Source organism: Opisthocomus hoazin, chromosome Z (assembly GCF_030867145.1).
Source record: "Opisthocomus hoazin isolate bOpiHoa1 chromosome Z, bOpiHoa1.hap1, whole genome shotgun sequence".
NCBI classification, from domain to species: Eukaryota; Metazoa; Chordata; class Aves; order Opisthocomiformes; family Opisthocomidae; genus Opisthocomus; species Opisthocomus hoazin.
This window is the reverse complement of record NC_134454.1, coordinates 32,399,311-32,422,605: the sequence shown is the minus strand read 5'-3', so window position 1 is coordinate 32,422,605 and position 23,295 is coordinate 32,399,311. Positions and strand designations below refer to the sequence as shown.

Below are 23,295 nucleotides of genomic sequence, written 5' to 3'. Positions count from 1 at the left end.
GGAAATGTACTGAAACTTTAAAGATTAAAAATAAAAAAACATTAGAGTTAACAAGCCAAAATTTGTTATCAGTGAAATGGCTCTTCAGTTAAATAAGAGAGGACTTTCTTTACACATTCCTTACGGCTTCTTGTAAGCTGAACAAGAGAAGAATTTGCTTTCAGTCTCCTTATAAGACTTTTTTTCCTGTGGAGAAATTTACATCATCTATAGCAAGCTCCATATCAAGCCCACATAATCCAAGTAAATCTGAATTTACTAGGAAAAGTAAACTTCAAATATGGCTCTGCAGCATGAATTATTACTGTTTGCTGTTTTGCAGCTCACTGCTGTCCAGCAGCAGAATATACACACCAAATCTGTTTCACCAGCCCAAAATTAACCATATTGCCCAGCATCTAGTCCCAAACATGAAATGCAACAAAGCAGTAGAGGCCTGTTTCCATACTGCCAGCTACTTAGAATCATAGAATCATTAAGGCTGGAAAAGACCTCCAAGATCATCAGCTCCAACTGTCAACTCAACACCACCATGCCTGCTAAACCATGTCCTGAAGTGCCACATCTACACCTATTTTTAAATCCTCTGGGGATGGTGACTCCACCACCTCCCTGGGCAGCCTGTTCCAATGTCTGACCACTCTTTCAGTAAAGAGATTTTTCCTAATATCCAATCTGAACCTCCCCTGACACAACTTGAGGCCATTTCTCCTTGTCCTATTGCTAGTTACCTGGGAGAAGAGACCAACACCCGCCTCACTACAGCCTCCTTTCAGGTAGTTGCAGAGAGTAAGAAGGTCTCCCCTCAGCCTCCTCTTCTCCAGACTAAACAGCCCCAACTCCCTCAGCCACTCCGCTTAAGACTTCTGTTCTAGACCCCTCACCAGCCTCGTTGCTCTTCCCTGGACATGTTCCAGCACCTCAATGTCCTTCTGGTAGTGAGGGGCCCAAAACTGAACACAGTACTTCAGGTGCGGCCTCACCAGTGCCAGGTACAGGGGCACGATCACCTCCCTACTCCTGCTGGCCACACCATTCCTGATACAAGCCAGGAGGCCGTTGGCCTTCTTGGCCACCTGGACACACTGCTGGCTCATGTTCAGCCGACTGTCGACCAGCACCCCAAGGTCCTTTTCCACCGGGCAGCTTTCCAGCCACTCCTCCCCAAGCCTGCAGCGTTGCATGGGGTTGTTTTGACCCTGCCCAAGTGCAGGACTGGGCAGTTGGCCTTGTTGAACCTCATACAGCTGGCCTCGGCCCATCGATCCAGTCTGTCCAGATCCCTCTGCGGAGCCTGCTTACCCTTGAGCTGATCAACACTCCCACTCAACTTGGTGTCATCTGCAAACTTACTGAGGGTGCACTCGATCCCCTCATTCAGATCATTGATAAAGATGTTAAACAAGACCGGACCCAAAACTGAGCCCTGGCAAACACCACGTGTGACCGGCTGCCAACTGGATTTAAATCTGTTCACAACGCTCTGGGCCTGGCCATCCAGCTAGTTTTTTACCCAGCAAACAGTACATCTGTTAAGCCATGAGCTGCCTTCTTCTCTCTAGCAGAATGCTGTGGGAGACAGTACCAAAGGCTTCACTAAAGTCCAGGTAGACAGCATCCACAAGGTCCTGACTAGGAGGAGCCTGAGAAATTTTGTCAGCATGACCTTCCACAATGGGTTTTCTCTGGTGCTGGAGCCCACCACCATGTTCTTGAGGAATGAAACCATCAAGAAACCACAATATCCTGGCATCCTGCCTAACAAAGTGAAGTCCTCCTGCCGTGAAAGTCGGTTGCCTTTTCTTCTGTAAAAAATTAAGGTATCCTAATTCAAACTCATGTTTGCCACAGTAAGAACTGCAAGCCCTGCACAGTCTCGTTTTTTATTTCTCCCCCTCCCTGCTGCCTCCCAAGGAAATCAAAGTATTCATTAGATCCAACAGCTAGAAATAAGATTTAAATGGCATGATGCATTTCCAGTGCAGCTGCACTCTGACAGATGGCTGACGCCAGTGGGATGCTGGGCACTGCACACATGTATGTGCAGGCCTTTTAACTACAGAGTCAGTTCCCATCCATAAAACTGAGCCACCCCACTGTGCACTGCTCTTACACTCCCGCTAAACTCACAGCCCCTCGCCACCTAAGAGCGTGTAGCCGAAGGAGCTAGCAGAGCACCCGCAGAGGTAACTCTGCATTTTGGTGTTCAGATGTTCACTGCTCACTCCCCCAGTCTGGACCAACAGCTACACCTGTGCCTGGAGGACACAAACCCTCTAAGAGAAGGTGTGAGCAGAGACTGGAGGTGTAAGCATCTGCAATGAGTAAAGCACTGAAGAATCAATCGCACAACCTGAGCTCAACCCCGCTGTCCTCCAGAGACCGTGCACTGTAGTGTGAGTGCTGTCAGTGTGTCACAAGGCTAACATTAAGGCAAAGGCAGCTCGTTACATGGGTAGAAGTGCTTTCAGTCTTTAATTATCTCAGATTCTCTTGCATATGCAGATGAATAATTCTGGCCAATGCAACTTGGCCACCGCTTTAAATGCCATCTGGCTCTTGACTTAATGAACACTGGCATAAGTAACCTCCCCTCACTCTCCTCCTTCCACACTCACCACTAGTTTTAATAGAAATTGAGTTTTTGATATGACAAGAGTTTTTAACATGTTTTTCTGTTTTTTTTTCCTCTGGGTTGCTTACTGGTGCTTAACATGATGACAGACACCCCAACTGTAACATCTGCACATGCAGGATCCCAGTTTTGTTTTCCATTCTGCAAAAACATGTCCCACAAGCATGGAAGAGGAATGCTTAAAAAATGCCATGCACATGCTCCTCTGCCCCCACAGACCTACATCCGTGGCAGCTGGTGATCAGCTGGCAATACCCTTTTCACCTGTCTTAGAAAGTCCCTGTTTCAACAGTTCACTCTGCTGAGAACATAGGGTGTTGGCTTGATTTCCCTTCAGAAAGCTTCTGATAATCCAGAGTCTTGGAGCATGCAAGAGAACAGTCCTATCATCCTTTTCTTCCAGAAAGAAAACAGGTTTCCAGCAGGAGATGGTTTAATACAAACCCTACCCAGCTTGTTACAGAGAAGTCATGTCCTTTACCCAGGCCAGCAGGATACACTGATTTGCCAGCGTCAACAAGAACAGCAGGCAAGACATGCCCGAGGGCTGAACTTCTGGGTTTCCCACATGTCCCACAAGAAGCAGAGAAGAACAAAGATATTATGCTGTCAAGTCGCTGCTACTATACAGATGAAAGCCCTCTCCATGAGAGGCCTGGGGAATGAATGAGAGGCAGAATAGCCTAAAAACATTTTATTCAGAGCAGAAAGCATCTGATGACATCTGACAAAAAGACATAAGCAAGGAACCCCCTACAAGAAACAGTAATTCTATCTCAGACTCTTCAGCACAGCTGATTCTGAAAGACTGGTTTATGTACCAGTCAATCCCAGTTTGGCTCAATCACCATACACTACTTGGGATCCAGCCATGACACTGTCCACCTTCATACCTTCACCTACCTCCAAGAAATCAGCATATCCTCTGTGGAATAAACTGCCACTCAAAGCTAAATTCTGGGAAGTCCTGCTTATGTGCTAATAGTTTCACAAACTGGCTCCAAGACTCTCTAAATATGCCAGTAGCTGTTGTCAGCTTTCCAGTGACAACTCCAAATGTGAATTTTTTCCCCCAAGGCTGATCCTCCTAGAAATTTAAAAATTAGTTGAGCTTCCTGCTGCTATCTCTAAATTAATTAGACAGAAAAAGATTTTCAATAAGTTTAAGGGCTTAAAATATATCCTGGTCAAAAATGTTGACTATTTAAAAGGTATTTTTAACTTAAAGTGAGAAATATTCCCTAGAAATCTCTGTCAATATACATGCTGATCCACTGTACCATGCCACTTCTGTTCTCATTACCGAGTTGATAAACACATTTTATACAGCACAATGAGCATAAATCCCAGCCTTACAAATATATCACCCCAGAAAGCCAAACAGGCAACAGGATAGGGGTGTTCAAAGCACACATCAAAAATGCTGTTAAAAGGCCTCATTTTCAGAAAGCGCGTCTCTTCAGTCTATGCTCTTTTTTTCAAAGCATTTCGGGTGGAACAACCCAAATTCCCAAAAAACTCCCCAAAAGTCTGGCTGCTGCTTTGCTTCCTCAGAAGGAATCTCCCCAGGGATTCAGAGGGAACTCACTCAGACTCAAGAATCAGGGAGGAAGAACACGCTTGCATTGGCAAGAACATATGTGAAAGAAGCTAACAGGTCTTTGACATTTCAAATTAAACAAAGACAGGAATTGAACCTAAAGAGTATAAGTGAAGGTACAAACTATAGGCAGCCCAAAGATAGTGATGGGAAGCATCATGGAGACTGGGAGCATCAGATGGATGCAGGACAGACTCAGGCTCCTACTAGATGACACAACAGCATCTTAAGCCAGCACAAGTTCTTCTGTGCTACTCTTTAGATCTGACTAAATGACCAAAGCAGTTGGTTTGATTAAGCCAATTTCAGTGTATTCATTATATGCACTGCTTTCAGAACAGAAAAATACACAATTGCTGTAAATAGTTTTACACTTGGACTGGATAATGGATTGGTCTCACTGCTCTGCCAAGCTCAGCCAAGCCATGTCAGAGCAACGCTGCTGGGAACTCAATGTGGTGCGTCCCTGTGAACAGTCGAAACAATACAGTGTCAAGACCTGAATGCATTTGAACTCTTGTGGTTGCATTTCCTCCTCATGCGCCTGGTCCTTCAGCCCTTACTTGAGACTTTGGCTGGCCACAGTCCTCCTCTCCTCGGTGAGAACAAGCTGTGCCAATAAAACATGTCTTGAAAACATAAGGACAGCTGGAATATCAAATCATGGCACAAACCACGATGGTCTCTTCACCTTGCACGTACTTTAACTGTTTTAAAATCAGGTTAAGTGACTCTGTGGATTTATTGATAGTAGCTCCCATACCAGCATGTGGGTTCTCAAGAGCACTACCAGCAAAACCTTTTCTTGCAGGCACTCTTGGGGCTGGGTAGCAGGTAATGGGGAACTCTAAAATTGGAAACAAAATGACCCATTTATGAGGAAAGTTGATAGAATAATATTTAAAGATTTGAGATTGGCTTCACATTGTCTTTCTTACAAAGCTACAGAAGCACTGTGATAAATTCCTCATGGAATAAAACTAGAGGTTTGTACAAAAACTGCTAGTTCAACCCCATGTCCTTTAACAAAACTAATATCTTCCTCTTTATTTGTGGTAATACTGCAACCTTTATAAATAGATTTATACTTATTGAATTAGTTTGACAGTGGGGTTTGGTGCAGGATGCTAATACAGGTGTACATTTTAGCTGGTTCCTATTTCTGGTCTCATGTCTTCCTGAAGCCTGCCCAAGAATTTTACTAAAAAAGAAAGGGATCTTCTTAAAAGTGAAGTTTTTTCAGGGATGGGTGGATCTGGGTTGTATATTAACAAGCCTATTAGGGAATTATTCTCAACTGGCACTACTAAACTTGCCCCACATTTAACAAGACACAGAAACAGGGTACTCCAAGGATGTATACAGATTGAGCTGTACTTTTCCCTGGAGTACTGGAGAAAAAATGGCTGTTACTAAGCTCTACTCCAACAATGCTGGTGCCACTGCCCCAAATAATGAGGCACCAGACATCCACCTGAATTCTTGGATTTACTGGATAAAAAATAGCTGTGATGTCAAATATCAGTCCCTGAGAGGAGCTGTTAGGAAGGAAGCTAAACGTGTCCTCATATGCATTTGCACCTAGGCCCAGTCAACAGAATTGTCATACTTACTAAGTTACTCAGTGATTGAGGCAGTGGTGGTTGCAGTTTTAGTGGTTTGTTTTTTCCGTGCTATTTAAGTCAGTACAATTCTAATGTGTCACCAGTTTAAAGGTATTTTACAATTATCAAGGCAGAAGATAGTTTTTTCCTCACTAGTTCAGTAAACTGGTAACATTAGCTCCTAGAAAAAGAACAAATGACACAGATATAAGCCACCTTTTACTGGCAGTACCACACCCACTACATCCTTAAAAAGTTTTCCTGATTCATGGATACATTATACATACAGATGTTATCTAAAGCAATACAAAAACACGTAGAAAAAAGCTGCTAATACATGGAGAATACTTCCTTTCCAAAATACATAGAGTGATGTGAATTTAACAATTTACACACGGAAAGTTTTCTGCTCTTTTTCCTTTTTAAGACCGAGAAAAATGGAGAAGAGGGAAAAATATGATGCCCAGAGCCACAAAAGACACTAGTTGAATCAACAGATTCTGGAAAAAAAATCCAGATCTTTGCAAGCATCCTTATCCCCTGGATCATGATTCCTGTCTTTAGTCAATTAGATTAAGCTGGAAAGAAAAATTCTAAAAAGAACAGGACACGCATTCATGATTCAGTAGCACATACCAAAGTTTTCCCAAGGGCTTATGCAGGTCTTTTAAAGTAGTATTCCTAATCCTTCTGAAGATGCATATATGTTTTGAAGGGAATGTTTTAAATGCATTGTTTTTCTCTGTTATTAATAAGGGATTAAAGAAATCCTTCTCTCTGATAAAAAATACCCAGAGAAAATTCTCACTTCTGCAGTATATTGCATGAAAGTATCACACCAGGTGATATAACACTTGAGTATTGCTACACCTAGGTATTTTTACCACCTTTCTGAAGAATTACTCTAAAGGCACAGTTTTGCTTTCTCCTGTAAACCCAGCATCTTACTGTCATCAAATAAAAAAGTGAAACTCTGAACTCTCAGTAATTGTAAACTTCAGTCAAAGGATCTCTTTTCAGAATTAAGCACAGTGTGACTTACATTTGTAATGGATTACTGAATATTGTTCATCACCAACAATAAGCCCATAATTGATATCGCTAACCCAGAATTTTAATATGAGAAATATATCCTCTTTTTTGTTAATTTTGTCATAATAGCAGAACAAACAGGTATTGTGAATAAGATTATTTGGTAGATAAGGAATGACAAAATCTAGATTTCTCCAGTATACAATTTTGAACAGTAGTTACAATGTGATTTTTTTATAAACTACGATGGGTCCTCCAGTAGCAGCTGAAATTACAGTTTCAACACACTATGCTCGAGTGAAGAGTGTAAAATCTCCTTGAAGATCTCACAATGTATAGAAGAAAAAGGAAGAAACTAGTTGCACTTTACAGATGGTAAACTTCTGTACTGAGGATTGAGACTTGTTTTTCAGGAAGGAGTGAGATACATTTGTGGTCTCCTAAAGTTACTGTGTGCAATGCATCTTTTTAAAGCTTTGTACACATTTCAGTACTGATTTACCACGATTCTCACTTGATCACAGGAAACTGTATTGGAAGGGTCCCGAGATGCCATCTTCGTCAACATTTAAATTCCTGCAGTCAAGTACGATGGCTACGCTGACAAGTTACCACCAGGCTATTTTAAAAAATCTTCCCAGTCTGAGATACATTAGATGACTGACTCTCTGGAAGCACCTTCCACATTTCTTGGACCACAGAGGTAGTTTACACTACTGACTCAAAGTGGACATCTCACTTTCAGACGGCTGAGATGAAAACCAGGTCTAATTGACCTACCCCAAGACAGAGGAAGACTGCAAGGTTTGCTTCCTCATTTAAGATTAAACCACAGAATCATTCTCCAGGTCCCCCTTCATCAAGCTGCACTGTGGAGTATATTCTTAGCAGCAGAAGAATCCCAGATAAGAGAGTTCACAAGAGGATGGACTTTGCTCAACTGCATTCATCTTGCCATGAGTAATTAGTATTTATCCTTCACGAAGATGGAACGGACTGATGTGAAATACTTTTTTACCAGAGCAATGCCACTCAAAGTCTTACAATTATTTAAGCAGAAATAACTTAAAATTTTGGAGGAAGGAAAAAGAGTACCATTTTGGCCTACAGCTCAAAAAGAGTAACATAAATTATAGATAAAGCTGCATTTGCTGGCATTCATTCAGTACTGCTGTTATATTTCATAATTAATTTTACAGACCTGTACTCTAGTGGTCTAGGTCAGCAGTCAATTAAAGAACATTCCTTTACAGGACAAATGCAATACTCAAGTAAGTGAGCATCATCATAACTAAGCAGGCCAACCTTTTTTTCTCACGTAATTTGAATGCCAAAACTATTCATATCAACTTCAATGGACTTGCTCCTAGTAGGTGGGAGTACTGGAAAAGACTTTTCCTCAATGGATTGTGAGTCCAGAATTTTGCTAGGATACCCTCGTTAACTTTTGACATCAAAACAATTACAAAGAATCCGCCTGGAAACGGGAAGCCAGCAATGATAAGTAGTATCAAAGTAATGCAGAACTCAAGATGGACTTTAGGCAGCCAAACAACAGAGCTTAGATGAGAACCAAGATGTGCGCCTTCAGCAGACAGCTAGGAGAGACAGCTGCCAAAGCTTTTCACTTTTTCAAAGGTGGGGGGGAGTAAAAGAGAGACGCTTTTGGCAGCTTGAACAAACCTGTTTACCCCACAACCACAAATGAACTAACTGCCGGTCAGCTGAAGTCAGAACTGCCCGAGAACCAGTACTGCAGCACGTTGACCAGAGAAATATCACGCTGTGAATGGTAATAATAGGGACAGTTCTAGATGTTGCATTATGTAGCTTTTCATGTCTTGTATAATCGCAGAATCAATAGTGCTTGCTAAATCAGCAGGTGTTTCCAGCAGCAAAAGTGAGTTCTGCAGTTTAGACAAGACAAACCAGGCATGAAATAACATATCCCGTGATCAAAGTATACATTAAAATGCTCAGGATTCTGCTGGGTATACGTTTCATGCTGTAAGCCATACGATCCTGTATCCTTCACTTAGCCAACAGTCTGAAGTCAGCAGGAGTACTGAGTAATTTAAAAGGACTGGGAAGTTATGCACACATCCTCAGCACAGGAGCTGCACATCAACAGAGAAGGAAAATAACCATCAGCTGCCACAAAAGCTACTTCTTATCAGCACTATTATGAGACATCTATAAATATGTCTTAATTTACTTAAGAGCTCATCTGGGACCTGTACTCTTTGGACAGGTCTTTGAAAACTAAGGCGAAAACCAACATGTCAGTCATCTGAAACCAATATCTGTATGTAACATTTTAAATTTGCACAAACTTACAATGGCAGAAGCTATCAAAGAGCAGCAAATGGCCTGGCATTCACATACAAAATGAAGATAAACTGAATAAAAAACGCTTAATAGTGACCAGTCAGAAATACTTCTAATGAATAGACTTACACAAACAGAATTGTGGCTACAACTTTATCCTCTGCTGTATGCAAGGACATAAAAGCTATGATCTTAAAATACATGCAATAACTTGCACTTCGTAGGAAAAAGGTCAAGTACTACCACAGGTACTGATGTATACACATGTTCCCTGGTTCCTGAGGCTGGTGACACCAGAAAATGTAATTGTGAAAGTGAAATAAATCCCTGTCAGATACGCAAAACCTCTGCAAAACACTTACACAGCATGAATACAAATTGACATACCAGAGCTATGAGACAATGCTAGAATCAGAGGATATCATTGCAACGTTGAACTGTTAATCACACCTCAGAATGAAACGGCACGCTTATTTCATCGGTAAAATCGCGACCAGGGGATCTGCTCTGTCTCTTCTAACATTAGGCTGGTACTTATTGCCCTGATGGACATCTTTGAGAGCTGACAGGTGATTCATCTTAAGACAAAAAACAAACTTCAGTATCATGACTGCTCTTTCTGGCTAATGGTTAGCGTCATCAGGAACCGAACGTTCCTATCCACAGTAGCTGCCTGCCTGCCCACCTCAGTCATAATTTCAATAACTTTTTAGGCAGAGACACCAACGTCTGAGAAGTTTACGCTGCAGTGGTCCCAAGTGGAACCCCAATAAAAAGAAATAAAATATTTGAAACTCATGCTTCACTGAGTTACTGAGGGGGTATAAAAATAGAAAGGCTTGGAACAAAGATACGGGAGATTTTCAGTTCAAAAAAGGGGAGTCCAGGAAAAATTGAGATGGCCATGAAAAAAACATGCTGATTAAAGAATAATTACGTCACGGGCTCCTCAGGATTTCACCAAACCCCCTCCACGCCGCCCCCCCGCCTCTCGACCCTCCCGGCTCCCCCCCTTCCCCGGAGGGCTGCGAAGACCCCCGGCCCCCAAACCGGGGAAGTGCCGCCCCCCCACCCGCGGACATCGCGGGGACGCGCCCACCGACCCGGCCCCCTCCGCACCCCCCTGCAGGGGGACGTATACCCGTGGGGGGGGGGGGTCCGCGGGCGGGAGGCCGGCGCGCACACCTCGCGGGGTGGGCGAGGGCAAGCGCAGGTCTCCCCCCCCCCCCCCAGCATCCCCTCTTCCCTCTTCCCTTCCCCGCCCGGCGTTCTCACTCTCCCTTCGCCTCTCCCTCCCTGCCTTTCCATCCTCCCTCCTCGCCTTTCCCCTGCCCCTTCCCCGCACCGCTGACGACCCCCCGCCCTGCCCCGGCATTTCCACCGTGCCCCACAGCCCGCCGAGGGCCCGGCACCCGCCGGAGCCGCAGCCACCGCCTCCCTGCCTCCCTCCCTCCCTCCCTCCCTTCCCCGGGTGCCGCGATCCCTCGCTCACAGACGGACGAACGAACAGACGAGATACCTCTCCACAGCGGCACGCAGCCCCGGCACGTCGGGTCCCCCTTCCTCCTCCACCTCCTCCTCCCCGCCCGCCCCCTTCGCCGACGCCAGGAAGCAGGGGGCAAGGCCACCGCCCGCCCCGCCCCGCCCCGCCCGGCCCGGCCCGGCCCCGTTCCGCGGGTCGCTGCGCCCCGAGCGGGGGATCCGCGCATCCCCCCGCGTCCCGCTGCGCTCGGGTTACCGCGCCGGCTGCCGGCCCTCTCCGGTTACCGAGGGCCGAGCCCCGGGGGACGGCGGGGGGATGGCGGGGGTGGGGGTGGGGGAGCAGCGCGGGAGATGCGCGAAGCGGGATCTCCCCGCCGCTGGCGGCTCCGGGGATTTCCTCAGGCGAGGGTTTCGGGGTGCTTGTGCTGCTGGTTGGGGTGTTTTTGGTTTTTCTTTTCTTTTTTTCCGGTTCATTGGTGTGGTTTGGCTTTTTTTTTTTTTTAAATACAAGCAGCGGAGGTGACTTCCATGGGCTTCCTCAGCAGGCTCTGGCAAGGATTTCCATTGGTCTGCCACCCCTCCCGTGAAGAACCTCCGCCTTTTATTTCACATTTCAATACGAGCTTAATTACCTCTTCGGCTCCACTGTTGGAGACGAGAAACAACTCCGAACCCTCTCTTCGGGCTGGTCGTGGGCTGGGTTTGCAGACCTCCACTGCAATCCTTTTGCATCGTTCCTTCTCCTGGCTGAAGAGCTGTAGGTTGCTCATGGGGGCCTTTGTCACCCATGACATGATCGTTCTTACGATCCTTGGTGCCCTCTTGAACACCATCCTGATCTAATAGATCCTTTCTGAGATGAATAAATATGCGGTATTTAAGACATGGGCAAACCATGGATTTGTATGGTGAATCGTAAGAAATGTCATACAATGATGTTTTTCTCTTTAATGACATTTTATGAGGAAGTTTTGAACACAGAGCTGATGTTTCCATGGAACTGTCTGTCACAGCCCTGAGATTTTGCTCCTGCAATGGCCAGCTCAGAGCCCACAATTTTACATGATTATTTCTCCATGTGCATCATTTCACGTTCACCTGCACTGGATTTCTTCTCTTGCCCAGTCAGCCTCATAGTGTCCTTGTGTAGTTCTTCACGGTCTTCCTCATTATTACTGAGCTGAGCAAAATAATACCACAGATAAACTTTGCTATTTCACTCCGTTCCCAGGTAAGATACGAGTGTGCTGAACAGCACAAGCCCCAGCACTGAGCATTGCAGAACCCCACGCCATCCAGCACCTCCCTCCATTGTAAGAAATGGTCGTTTATCTCTGTACTTTGCATTTTATCTTCTAAGCAATTACTGAGCTATACCAGGGCTTTCCCCCTGGTTGCTATCGCTGCTTAGTCTCCTTAAAAGCCTTTGTCAAGAGCCTGTTAGAAATCCAGTCAGATATGGAAATTAGATCACCATTATCCACATTTTTGTTGACCCTTTCAGAGACCCCTGAGAGGTTTGTTTAAGGCAGGGCTTTGCAGAAGCAATGTTGACTCTTCTCAGATAGATTGCATTAATCCAGGTGTCCCTTGGTTCTAACCCTATTAGCAACTCTGTGTTGGCGGAGTACAGGCACAAGGTTTGAAGACCTCTGGTTCTCCAGAGTCTGCGCTGGGGTTTCGTGTCACATTTGCCACCCTCCACCCTTCAGGTGCCAATGTTTTGAAGGGGAGGTCACATGCTGCTGTTGATAACTCAGCTGCTGCATCCTCGGGTGAGAACTCAAGGACACCGATGCTCGCACACAGGCACACTGAATGCCACCACAGTGAGAGAGGCTTTAAAAGCTGATGGAGTAAGGACATAGACGTGTCTATACATAGACGCAGACTCGTACGCTGGTGTTATTAATGTAAGTCAGACAGTATCTTACTAACTATATGTGGCCACGACCATCTTTGCAGATGTGTGTGTCCGAAAGCACGTGAAGAGCGCGGTACGGACAAAACTCCACCAAGGTCTTTGACCCAGGGAACTGTTTGGCATCCTCTGTACCTGCAGCCGCCTGTTTTATCTCGCTCATACTTTGCTGTAAATTCTCTGGATCAAGGATGGCCTTTTTTTAATGCATGTTTTTCACTTGCCACTCACATCTGGCATGGGAAGGAGGAAGGGGAACCAGCTGTAAGCAGGGATATTTCAGCTGCACCGCCCAGGAATGTTCTCAGGAATGCCTGCAATTCAGTTACTTGCCCAAAGATAGGACTCCCACCCTTTGTCCTCCTAGGACAGGGTGCAGCTGTGCGGGGCCTGTGCTGGAACCGCAGCAGGGCTCCCTTCAGCCTGTTTGCGGGGAGCGGGCAGGGAGCAAAGGCAAGCTGCCCCTCCGACACCTGGCTGCGGCAACTGTGCGTGGGTGTGCGCTGCTGCTCACGCCCAGCAGACTGCCCGCAGGACCAAGAGCCCGTACGCCGGCCGACAGGCATGGCCATCCAAATTGTGATGATGTGGAGCTACAGGGGACAGAGAGAGGAATAGGAGCGTGGTGGTTGCGTGCCTTTTGGATGTTTTGCAGGTCTGATCCTGTTTGTTGGGTTTTTAGAAACTTCAGCTGCTAGAAACAGAGTAAGCCAGTTATCGTGAGGAGTGGAGGGAGGAAAATAAATTAGTCTTTTTCAGTTGCAGAAAACTACAGAACCATGCAGAAAGCTCCCCTTAAGGCCTCAGAAACATAATTAAAATAAGCATAGTCCAGTCTCATGCATTTTGAAGGCCTCAAGTTTTGGAGACTGGCAATGCTGCACCATAGAGAAAAATCTGTGGTGTAGCAACCTCGGATGTTACACTGCCAAAGGGAGAACTTCAGAGCTCCTCTTCTTGGGTTCCCACCCTCTGCCCTTTTGTTCCAACAGTTACCTTCTGCTCCTCTCCAGCTTGCTGGCCTCATACAGGACTGGACTGAACTGCAAGACTGCAGCACAGGTTTTGTTCTGTTAGATAAAGCAATATCACAGACGACACAGGTACGGTTTGCATTTTGGTGTTTTGTTTTTTTTTCTTATGACAGGGATGCATTTACTCAGTATTAATTAGGTAGCACATGACTAATACACCACAGAGGAAATCAAATGCGATTTCACTGTGTATATTTTAATGTGTTTTGCCTATTGCTTCTAATTTGCATTTTCAACAGTTACAACAGCAGAAGAAAATCATGTCTTAAAGTTTTGTTTAAAGATGTATTTTGTTAATACTCTGTCATTTTTTTAGGGTATTACAGAGGGCTTCAGGTAGGGGGAAGAAGGGATTAGTCTTTGCCAGAGTGCAGTCTTCGCTAATTTTTACTGTGAAGTTAAAATACCTTTACCTAAATAATGAATTGCAAGATTAGTTGGTATTCTTCTAAAAATTCTGAAAGTAGGAGGAGTATTAAGATCAGCCACATTAACCCAGTATTTGCCAACAACAGCAGTCGTTTATAACTCTCAAATGACAGTCGCTCGCCTGTCATTCCCTTTCAGGCCTGCTTTATGTGCTCTGTGAACTGAAAAGGGATGTGTCACCCCGAATATTGCCTCATTCCTCCTCCAATGACTGACCAACATGCATCCCAAGGCTGTGCTGAACATGTAGGAAAATCCGACAAAAAAAGATCTTAGGACTAGCGTGACATCCTTGGGAAAGCTAAAGGAAGTGCAACGGCGTATCTGAACTTCTGCTTGTAGGGGGCTGCAACACTGAGGATGTTTTTCTACACGCACAGCCTCTGGAGAAGAGGACTAGTGCCACCGGGGTCAGTGGGAACTGCGGACACTCAACACCTCTGACAACTGGGCCACGTGCACATATGAGACCTTGTTATTACACAAAAAGGCTCGTATTTCTGCTCTTTTTTTCTGTGCCACACAAGCTGACCTAGTTTACAGTCTGCCTCTGTACAGATGCATCCTCTTCCACGGGCAGAAAGAGGACACAGCCGTTGCCAACAAAGAGTGCCTGGAGTTAGGAAGGGGAAGAGACACAGGGCAGCTTGGGATGGGGAGGTAAAGAGAAGGAGGTGAAAGACAAAGATGTTTGGAGGAGAGGAGAGAGAAATGGGCAAAGAAGAGAGCAAAGCGGTATCCATATCTGCTGCTTCTGCTTTATCCAGGAGGCAGAGAAGTTGCTCCAAGGCTTTACTTTGGGACTTCGTCAGTATATTGGAGCCTAGTTTCAGTGAGGCAGATTTTTTTATTGTTATGCAGCAAACGTTCAAATAGAGAGTAATTCAAAGGGGATACCTCTTCCTATTAGGAAGAAATTCTTTCAGGCTGCTGTTTTACAGCCCAGCACACTGTTCTTATTCTTTGTGAACTCCCACAGATGCTGAGAGCAGTGCAGAATAAAGAAAGGAAGGAAAATACTGTGATAATGATGCTGGATACGTCAAGCACTTTTATAACATTTATAAAATGAAATGCGGTCATGAAAGGTGATGCTTGATCTGGTAGCCTCCACACTGAATTTCACTGAGTATGAAAAATGAGTTTTGCTTGGGATGCAGATTTTGAAGTGTCTTAGATTAGCTGTCAGAAATTTTGTGATTAGTTTAATTTTCCTTTCTGTGTGGTTCTGGTTATTTCTCTGACTGCAGAATAACATGCAGATGAGCTGGATGAGGGAATGCACTGGCTTGCAGTCATGCATGCGAGATGAAAATGGTATTTCTATGTATTCTCAGTGCATTTATAAAACTAATGAATGCAGAGATCCATCAGTCAATTAGCGGAAGAGCTGTGGGAAGTTTGGAGGTCACATTCATAAATGCTTTATATTCAGTACAGGGATGAAATGTGGAGTATTACAGAGGCAAGGAGCTGCTGGTAGGGAACTGACTGGAGATCCCTGTTCTATTCCTGGAGTTGCTGATGACATGCGATGTGACAGAAGGCAAGTCATTTTCCCTGATTTGTCTGTATGGGTTGATGAATTGTAGGACAGAGACTGCCTGTTAGTGGGTGTTTGCAGAACGTAACGGGACCTCAGCTGTGGTTAGGGAGATCAAATACTAATGTATTACAAACTTAAAAATTATTTTTTGAAGTTATTCAGCTGACTAACAGGCTCAAATCTATTACGTGGTGGAATAGCTTGGCAAGATCTTTGTCGGCATCTAGCTACATGAGTAATCTCATTGACTTAAATGTGACTTCTTAAGTGAGTAATGTTTTAGTACTGGCTCCACAAACTGTCTTAGTCATCATCAGCTTACAAACTACGTGCGTAGCCCTGCCAGCACTTAGCACGCAGTGTAATGTATTTTTTACTGCAAGCAGCTCTGTCACAGGAGTAATACCCAGTAGTAACTGTGTAATCTACGCCCACGTGAAGAAGTTACTCTGTTCTGCAGTTGCAAAAACAGCCAAGTTTCACTGGCATCGTCTTCTCTTTGGTTCGCAGGAACTTTTAGTTCCCTTTCACAAGAAATCCAAAGAAGTTTTCAGTACCTGTGGTGTTGTAAGGAAGCATTTTTTCATTGCCGCTCATGGGGATACCGCTGCGTAACTGACTCATGGCTCTCCTTCCTTCTTGTGGAAAATGCAGTCATTGCAAACCTGGAGCCGTAAGGTTTCACTTAAAGCTCTTTACAGTCTTAGCTCAGCTAACGTTTCTGTTCTGATTACTCCTGCCTTGTGTTAGTCCCTTTGTACCCTCTTCCACAATACCCCCTGTTTCTTTGCCTTACTGTGGGCTTTGTGTCTCCTTCAGTCTGTTCCTCTTCCTACGTGCAGAAAAAATTCTCATTCAGTAGTATCCCTCTTTTATTCTACAAATCCCTCTTTCAAGTCTGCTTCATCAATAACATCAACATAAGGCAGTCCTGAAAGATGGCTTGCCTGTGTCCAGCTTGCCTGATTGAGCCTGAACATCCTCAGGGGCAGGGACCGTATCTCTATGTATTTTCTGAATTAGTGCATGCATAGGAAGAGCCGTGTCACTATAGCACTACTTGTTACCACAGCATTACATATTCAACATTTATATCAACTACTGGGGCAAGATAGTCACAGAGCACAGTACTTCAAAAATTATGGACAGTTGCATACAGTTCCTCCAACTAAACAGGCATAGCAAAAAAGATGTAAAGAGCAATCACTATTTTAGAAATAGGGAACCTCTGTAACTCTTCTGTATAATACTTGAATAGCATATTCTCACAAAGAGCATTTGTCTGTGAACTAAAGAGCTTGATCCAAAGCCCAGTGGAGGCTGTTCCAATGCATTCAATGAGCTTTGGATTAAGTCCTTCCTGTGGAACAGATGCATGGTTTTATTCACTACCACTAGAACAATAAAAATGACAAGACAAAGAATAAAGATGTCTGCAGAGAATAAAGCAGTGTTGTCCTGCAGCAGCTTAAATACATTAAGCTCTACAGATAAGAGAAAGTCCTGCAGAGTTAGTAAAATTGTTTGTGTAGCCTGTTGACAAAATATACAGTGCAGAAATGTTTAAATACCTACAAGTAAACACCCAAACACAGTGCATTTCACTGAGTATTCAACTTCCCAGTATTTGAAAGGGCTGAATAATAAATGTAACTACAAATTCCAGTTGTCCAAATGAAGATAACACAGAGATAGTTAGTTGCCATTAATCATCAAAACTGCAGTGGAAGAGAGAGATGGACATTTTTTCATGCCATGGCTCTTAGATGGTTCCAAAGTGTTTGCTGAGACCTGGACTAGCAACAGGCTTTCCTTTACTAAGTTTATCTCATTTAACAAAATTATTTCTTATCTGGCCAGTAGATGTTATCAAAATGTAAGCAATAATGAGTGTTGAGGAGCAGAGACATTTGCCCCTACAGGAAAAACTGGGGCCAGAGTCAGCTCAGGAAAAAGGGTCCAACAACAGAGATAAGCAACTATGGGAGACATAAGAGATTAGACTGAAGTAAAAAGAAAAATGGGAACAACAATTAGCAGAAACTAAGCCAAGTGGGGACCTGGGACTTGCAGCAGAGACAAAATACGAAGAGAAGTGAGTGAGAGGCTTTCAAGAGTTCCAGGTAGATCTTGCAAAGAGATCTAGTGGGAGAGAGAGAGTGAAAGCAGCAAACAGGCTGTGTTTTTGAAACACCTACATGGTACATGGTTTTATGTAGAAAGTAGAAACTGGGAAAGGACACTGGGTTAGGAGAGGTTGCAGTCATAGCAGAAAAGACCCTTGTCATGAATACGTGGAGAGACAGCTGGATTTTGAAAGAGCTGAAGAACTGGTGTGGTCTAGTGCAAGAAAGTGTGATGAGCACAAAAGGACATTACATTACACAAAAATTTTATACCGGGAAAGAAAGAAAGGAATAAAAAGCTGATGAATAATACTACACAAAACTATTTCTGTAGCTATTAAAAATAATACCATTTAAATTTTACCTGCTTATATGTACATGTTCCTAACTTTCTCAGCTTACAAGTACCAGCCTCAGAAACAAGTCCGTATTCTTAACGCTCATACATTTATTTACCAGACAAAGATAACACAGTGCTTACTTCAGTTCCAAACATTAACTAAATGCAGAAAGGCACATTTCGTCCTGCCATCTTTTCCTGGAAGGTTGCCACAGGTGTGCTTTGACAATTATGGAGAAGAGAAATCCTTCTGTCTTTGCTTTTACTCCTACAAGTGGAAACCTATCAGCCTCCAGGGACTGAAATCCTTACTACACAGAAGAACAGCAGGACTCTCTTGCCATTCTCGTAACATTTCCACCTTTATGTTGCTACAGCCTTAATGAGCACTCCTGGAAGTTCTTGATACCTTTTAATCTTCTGAGTTTTGCACATTGAAGTACAAATTTTCAGCAGCTGAGCTGCCTTCTCCAGACATTTTACCAAACCCTCCCTCTATTCAAGGTTGGATGCTTGTTCCTTCCAGCACTAGTGCAATGGTGTTGAATGCCTCCAACTGGGATATGTCATTTGCTTCAGGGTGGATGGCAATACCAGAAAAGAATAAGTGAGAAAACCAAGCCTACGTGAAGGTCCTTAGAAAGTCAGAGACAAGAGGATAGTATTCAAAGAAGAAATTCTTTGCCTCATGATAAAGCGTTCTTCTTCCCCATCAAATGACAATATCACAGTTTCCTAAAGAAGTGTCCCTTTCTCGTATTAGAAAGAGAACAGACCCACTGACTAAACCTGTGGCCAGCTGGAAGGACTGTCCCTGCAGTAAGCTGAGGTTGTTGCTTCGCTGCATTTTCCGATCATCGGAAGTTAAATCATGCAAAATGAAACTGCAATGAGATGATATGACAAGCTCATTATAGGACTGCTAATTAAAAATGCACAGTATTCTGCATGGAAATCCAGCTCTGCACTATGAAACTGCTGTGCATTTTAATGTCTAACCTGAATACTGCTGGAACGGGCAATCTTATTTGTCTTTGGATATGAAGGCAGGTGGGCATGTTTTACACAGGTGCCTCAGCTTGACAGTCTTATTACTTTGCTTTGACTGTTCCCATGCAGAGCCACAGAAACAAAATTACAATCCCAGTGGTCAAACACAATGGGTCTGATTGCTCTGAATGACTGACGATCCTCTGGCTTCCCTGACCAACGTTTCCTGCCTCTGTCATGATACGAAGACTCCCTTGAGAGCAATTAGCAGAGACCATAATTAGAGATGAGCTCTTAGCTGTGTGCTGTGACATGCAGTTCAATAACTCAGATGGATCCTGCTCTCTGTTACCCAGCCCAGCTCCACTGACTTCAGCACGAGGTGAGCTGTGGCCAGGACCTGGGATGGAGAGCACGACCTGGGAAAAACAGCGATGAGAGCAGGCAGGAGCCAACCGGGGAAAGCGTCAGCTGCAGAAAATAAAGTATTTTATTCCTTGAAGCTGGTTTGTACTTTGCCATGGATTTTTACTGCATAAATGTCTGAATTTCAGCAGCACCGCTCCATGGCTAGCATGGCAGTGAGATACTTCCTAAACTGACTGAAGGGTCAGGGAGGAAGGGATGTGAGGCTATGCAGGCTTACGCTTTGAAAGATGACCAGGAATTTTTGCTGTCTGGCCCTACATTCTTCAGATACATCACTGTGCAGAAAGAGCATCTCCTTTTTAAACTGCTCCAGAGTGCTGAAACTGTCAAAGCCTCTGTTATTTTCAGTTATCTGTAAAGTTTTCAGCCACAGTGCATTTGTGGCAGTGGGGTGAGGGGGAAGATGAGGGGAAGAGATTGCATCCTGGGTCTGTTTGGATGTTTTTGTGTTTAACCAGCTGTCCAGTGAAATTAATTAATCTTCCCAGAGTTTCCTGGGCTCACTTAGGTTGTTTGGTGATACAAGCTTGCATAAAACCAATGAAAAAGCAAACTGGAATTCTATATCTCTGATAAAATCATCCAGCAAAATAACAGCATCCTTTTCAGTGCAAAACCAATTCTTTCAGCCTGCTGCTGATCCTTTTATGTTGAAATTTGGAGTTGCTCACCAAGATAATCTCCCAACCTCCTGTACAACAGTGTTGCAGAGAAGCGAAATGGTGTATATGTACATCTTCTTCCTAATTACAAGTCAGCAGTAATGATGGTGGAAAAATAAAGAAAAACAGCTGCAGTTTACGCTACTCCCACACACATACACATTCTCCTTTTAGAGCAAAAGCTGCAAGAAAGGTTTGGTAATAGACTACATGGCATTCTGAACCTGCACTCCAAAAAGAGCTGCAGGCATAACAGAATGTGTTTTAAACACCACAATGAAGAGGCAGTGTTTTGCTATTTGCAAGAAGGAAGAAGCATAAAGAACTCCAAGGTCATTCATAAACTTTGGCTTGTTCAACAACAGGTCCAACTTGGCTAGTTCTGAGCGCATTACATGGAGCGATATTTTGGGAGGACCGTATTTTCTTCTCCTGTAAAGGGGAATTACTTTGCTCCATTGCTTTACTTCAAGTGTAATATTTGTCTATTGATCCATAAGCCTGTCTTCACTGGTTGTGGACATCATTACCTATTAGATATAAGAATTTTCTATACTTTATTGAAACCTATGGAATTATCATTGACTTGAACCACACAGCCAAGAGAATGGTCTGGACCTAAGGGAGGCTTGTTGCCTCTTGTTTCTACTTTATTAAAGTTGAAGTGAACTTTATGATGGCCCAGGTCTCCAGCTGGCATAAGTAGGCTGTTGAAAATAAGAGATATGCGGATTTCTATCTCCTGATTTCTATTAGTTGAGAATTTACTGTCTCTTGGTATCATCAAAAAAATATTGCAACTAGATCTGCACAGATTCTTTTCAAAGTTAATCTAAAATTAATGGTTTTCTTATATGAAAGTAACATTGCCCATTTGGCTGTTTTGTGATAGAAAGGACAATTGTTCAGGGTTTGTCTCTTTCAGCAAATGCAAGCTCAGAAGAGTTTATATCCAACTGCTCCATATAGTCTTCGCCCCAAACACCAGGCTTCTCTCTTCCACAAATTGTTGGAAAGTTATTAAAGAAAATTTGAATGTTTCATCAGTTGCTATGACTAAATTAATTTTCTTCCATGCTAGTAAGGGTACTCTCATGGACTTTATTGACTTCCCTGTGCTAGCATTTTGCTGATTCTGCTCACGCTGTGTCAGTGGCAGCGTTGAATCAGCCTCCCTCTTAAAATGTTCTGCCATTAAACCTCCTCCTTCAGCGGGGGGGTGTTATTAAAAAACAGGACCTCTTTTTTAAAACCAGGGAAAAAACAATGCTAAGTCAGGTTTTGTTCTGCATGGTGTTACACTCCCAAGCATTGGAAGTACTGTGTTATTAAAACAAATTGCATTCCACAGTCATTGAACATTTATTCCCCACTTCTTTAAGTATGACCCTAACTTCAGCCAGAGAAAGTTAGGGACTGATTAAACTCTAGCTCAGAGCTTTCCCAGCAGTCCTTCGGGTCCTACTTGTGATACAGGAGCTGCCACAAAGCAATAGTACACTGAGCAAAGCGTTGATAGCAACCAGCACAAAATACCTGGGAATGCCTGTGCAAGTCCATGCTGCAGCTGCAATCTGAATGATTTAAATGTCTGATTTAACCGTAACATGAAAGTTTCATTTTGGCAGCTTTGCATTATCAGTTTGAACTTTACTTTTATTGTTGGTGTTGTAAATTATTTGCCTAAATAATGGTGGATTCTCACTGACTGATAACCTGTGAGGGCATGTTGATTTCCTGCTTTATATAGACTTTACCTTAAATTTAGTAGTTGTTCTTGACAGAAAAGAGTATGAAATTCTGTGCTATCTTGTCCATTCTAAATTGTTAAACATGTTTAGTCAGATTAATATTCACTGTTTTGTTTTGGGTTTTTTAGAGTTCATATTCGTCCAGCCTCTTTTGGATATTAGTAGAACTTAAAATCTGTGGGAAACCTGGATTTTGAGAAAATGATTAATGTTTTTTTAAATGGTAAATGAATCTAGTAAATATGATAAGAAAAAATCTAAGCAAAGGTGTTCAAAACATGTTTCGCATTTACATTTTTGTCATGAAAATTTTTTGCAGGTGCTGACCTTAGGTGAGTATTCACCATGGTCTTAAAGCTAGCTGATCTGAGCTTCTCAAACCAGCTTTTACTCATAGATCAGAAAAAAATATGAACTTACTGAATTTTTATCCTTAAATGCTTCTCTGAGCAAAGAGTTAGTTACTGGACTAAATTTAACTAACTGTAATTTAAAAAAAAATCGTCCTTTTTTATAGTTGAAGTCTGAAACTTCTGCTTCACCAGTTATGCCTGAATCAGTTTAACAGCCTTGATTACTATTTTAATTTAATTTAAAGAAATGCAAAAGATTAAAGTGAATTTAGGCATTAACATGAGCTTTGTATAGCTAAGTTTGCATCTTTATTTAAAAATCCAATTTATGACAAAAACTTATTGGAGAGGTCTTTAGTTTTTAACATGGTTGGTTTTGTCTTTAGATATATGTGCTTCATGCTCAGCAGAGTCAGCAGCCCTGAAGATAAATGTCTTGGCCCTGTAGGAATTCACTTGCCCATTCACTGCCTTTCCACTCCTGACATCTTACCAACAAATTCACTTGCTGCTGTTAAAAAAACATAGCTGCACATGATCACACCGAGAATGACAAAGAAATAGGAATATCCCATCACGCCTTTTCCAGCAAAACAGTTTCCTTGCACGTGCCACCCAACCACACCAGGCTGCCAGGCGAGGGCAATGCTTCTCAAGACAGTTGCCCTCATGCCAATGAGCTGCTCACGCGCGGGTTTCCAGCAGACGAAAGGAGGTGGGTACCAATAACTGCAGAGGGGCCTGACAAGAAAAGAAGGTGCAAGGGAAGATGTGTGGAAGATTGACTGATGGTAAGGAAGGATCAAGCATTGGTTTGACACCACCTTGCAGTGAGCTGCCAGAATTTTCTAACCAGAGATCCCCCAAGAGATGCACTTTCATTGAAGGTCCTCTGAATCCCAGCCGTTGCACCAGGCTTTCAGACATTTAGGAGGAGACCCTGCAGTAATCACGCAAATGCAGTTTACAACAATGGGATTTGCTGTGCAAACTCCTCCCACCACTACAACCTCCTTGCAGCTGAAGATGTGGC

The 23,295-nt window shown here is 43.5% G+C and overlaps 1 protein-coding gene across 1 annotated transcript in view; it reads right to left on the bottom strand.

Annotated features, from left to right (window-relative positions):
- The window catches only part of LOC104335458 (PALM2-AKAP2 fusion protein), a 230,588-nt gene that overhangs the window by 94,680 nt on the left and 112,613 nt on the right, over window positions 1–23,295 (bottom strand).